The following is a 3,505-nucleotide window of genomic DNA, read 5'->3' on the forward strand; positions in this document are numbered from 1 at the left end:
TCACTTTGGCTTTCTGAACCTTGGCTCCTTCAACTGTTAAATAAGAGGGAAGAAGACAACAGCTTGCCTTCTGTTATCTGCCCCAGCGAGGTAAAATGTAGACCAGGAGGCCACTGCGGCCAGGGGCCCGGTTAGAGAGAAAGCAGAAGGGGCTGGTAGGGGGTTGGGAGGAGAGGAGGCACGGGGTGGCCCGAGTTGGGGTGTCAGGTGGGTATCGTGCTACTTCGTACTAATTCACATGCCTGATAGAGACCCCTGGGCATGACCCGGGAGTCTTCCATGAGGACTCAGGGCAGAACGGCTGCATCTTCCCAGGAAGACAGCATGGGCAGAATGGTTCTAGGTGCCAGATGATAATCCGTTTCTCGCAAGTGCCCTGTTTGCAGACTTCCTGGGATGGAAACTGTCCTGCTTTAACCTGGGCTTCTGTTAGTCGACTGGTTTCCGTTACCCCAGCAACAGAGCAAAAGTGGAGGCGGCCACAAGGGGCTATATGAAATCACTTCGTCAGCTCTCACACACAGGCGCTGTGTCGCCCAGGGGTGGTTACAGCTGTGTTGGACTTAGGGACCATCCTCTCCTAAATATGACCGAGATTGTTGTAAACATACATGGCAAACAACGGGCCTCCAATAGATAGGTCTTGGTTGATGAAAGAACTTGGGGAAGCATGAGGACTTTAGACTCTATCCCTTCCAGTGTTCACGGATAACTGTATTTTGTTATATTTAAAACCTTGGCAAACCCGACATTTACGTAGGATGTGCGCGGACAGGCTAACCCCCCACCCCTTTCCTCGGCTCTTCAGAGGGATTTATCAGTAACAGCATATCCGTCCTATTTGGGCTGTTATTATGGCTCGCTCCTAGAATATCCTGCAGTGGTTATTTTCTGGAAACATCATTTGGTTCATAATCTCTTAGCAACAGAACTTTGAGGGCTAACGGCTGGTGCACACTCCCAAGATGATTGTGACTCGTGGGCAAACAAACCCACAGCAGCTGAGGCCGAGCACCCTCTGATTATGGGTTTAATTGTTTTAAGTCCTCGGACGTCACCAGCACCCACCATGGGCTGAGCTTGCTTTGTTACAGGCCTGAGAACATTTGCTGTATCAGCCACACACCCAGGGCCTGGGGGAGCTTTCAGTCACCAGGTACCCGAGGCTGTCGCAGTCCGTCCCCTCTTGGGTACAGGTCCTGGAACGTGGGTCTGAATGGGAGAGGAGGAAGGCAGGAGCAGCGGCCTTGCACTCCGTCCACACCTACACATCATGTGTTTATATCCGGCTCTTCGCGGTGCCGTTAGGACTGTCTTGTCTTCCACGTGACACCTGAGGCAGTGAAGGGTCTGGCCACACATGCAGGCTGGCAGAGGCAACAGCAGAATTGGAATCTGGACCTGCCTGAGCCCCCAGCTCCCCCTCTTTCTTTCTTTTCTTTCTCCCCACCCCAATAGTTTTGTTTGTTCAGGGGCTCATACTGCAAGCATTGAACCAAGCATGGGCTTTGCTTCTGTGAGCCCCAATTCACATATCTAAGATGATAAGAAGCAAACTATAATCCATGTACGTGGATAAAATCTAGAGATTCACGGTTAGTCACTTTGGAGTTTGAAATTTCGATAGCCTAGAACGCAGAGGTCACAGATCTCTTAGGTACTTCTGGATGTCCCACCGGGATCTGCACTTTTCTTGAGTTGAACAACTTGGTCAGCCTTCTGCTTCTGGCTGATAATGCTGGTTAACCCCTGAGCACTCAGCAGACATGGAAGGCTCAGGAAGACTCTGTTCTCAATGCCATATATTCCTTTTATCACCACTGACATGGGATGAATCCTGGACAGATTTTCAACACGGAATCAGTGAGATCAGCCACACTTACCCAATAGCCCAGCAGGTATATCCTTTGGGCTTGATGGCTCCACAGGCACTATCTTACATACTTATGCACTTCGTTCCAGTTTTCACTATCACTGTCCCTTTCTGTTCTCATTTGGTTCCTAGAGAGAAACGCCTGCTATCCTCACTGCACTCCATAGAGCCTCACTCGAGACACCAGGATCTCCCCAAACTTGGCAACCACTGGGATGAATGCCAAGTTTTTTAGCCATAAGATGGCAAAATCTAGCAAATTCCAGATTACACTCACTTCCCACCATGGGGTGCTCAGGTAATCCAGTTCGTTTCCAGATAACATGTAAGAATCTGCTGGGCTGGGAAATATAATTATGATGCAGCTGGGACTGGACTTGATGATGTGGAGAATAATGAATTTGAAGACATTAACATTCCTCAGCTCCAGACCGAGACGACTCTCTCCCTTTTGCTGGCGGACTCCTGCATTTTCCATCACAATCTTTGAATTGGCGGTCACAGAGTCATCTTTATCTGCTGGTTTTTGGCGTCTGAAGAAGTGAGCTCCTGTGCCTGAGATGCCTCATTTCTTTTTGGGGTTTATCTTCTAAAACAACCACACGAACACATTTATCAGCCAGAGAGTTTCCCAGAATGCCGAAGGCACGCGCCATACCAATTTATCCAACACCTTCCACCATGATTTTATTGTTTGGGACCATTGCCTCTTCTGTGACCAGGGCGATCAGTTTGTACAGAAGAGTTGCCACTGGGCACGAGAGGGAGAAGGCTCTGGGGCTGGTTGTGGTAGCTGTGTAAGGAAGGCAGTGCATGTTAGCTGTGTGCCCTGCCCCTACTCTCTGCTCACCCCGTTCACACACCTAGGTGCACAGGGGCACCTGGGTCTTCACTGTACGTGTGATCGCCATGGGCTGTGTGGCGCACTGTGGTGCATGAGAGCCGCCACCGAGAAGGGTCCCACACTGTGGGCATCCCAGAGTCACTGAGCCTCAAACGCCCAGGGAGTGTGGGGCCTCTCTGCCACCAGGGCTCACGATCCCCTCCTGATTCTGGTTCTTTCTGGTCCCTCTCCAAGGTAAGATCACGGTTCTCCATGGGTGAGGAGTAGGTATAAAAATCAAAATCCTAGCTACCCTGTATTACTGTGAGTCAGGCTCTTTACTGATATGATATGCCCTTATAAGGACATGATATTGTTTTCCCCATTTACAGATCAGGAAATCAGGGGTCAGAGTAATTGAGTGACTGGCTGTAAGTCACAAAAGCAGGTTCTGTTTGTGACACCCACAGTCACACTCCTCCCCTCCTCCGGCCCTATTACTCGTGAGCTGAGGTGGATTTACTGAGAAACTCCTGGAACTCGGCTCTAGGCCCCCTCACTCACGCCCCCCCCACCCCGTGCAAGGCCCCAGAAATTGGTTCAGATGGTTACATATCTTTGTGCCATTTGCAAAAATAAGATACTCTAATACTTTGTCTGAAGGAGGGTCCCCCTTCAGATTCCACAGAACCCTGCTCATGGGTGCAGACCTCGAATATCCTAGCTAAAGATTTAACTCCCCTCTTCCTCCCCTTCCCCACTCTGTTGGTTCTCCTTAGCCCTGTCCCTAATACACCACGTACTTGTTG

At 50.1% G+C, this 3,505-nt stretch overlaps 1 pseudogene; it reads right to left on the reverse strand.

Moving 5' to 3' along the window:
- Nucleotides 1-1,642: 1,642 nt before the first annotated feature.
- LOC122899176 lies at nt 1,643-2,688 on the reverse strand (annotated as a pseudogene).
- Between the last annotated feature and the right edge of the window lie 817 nt (nt 2,689-3,505).

The sequence above is a fragment of the Neovison vison genome, chromosome 2 (assembly GCF_020171115.1).
Source record: "Neovison vison isolate M4711 chromosome 2, ASM_NN_V1, whole genome shotgun sequence".
In the NCBI taxonomy this organism is placed as follows: domain Eukaryota; kingdom Metazoa; phylum Chordata; class Mammalia; order Carnivora; family Mustelidae; genus Neogale; species Neogale vison.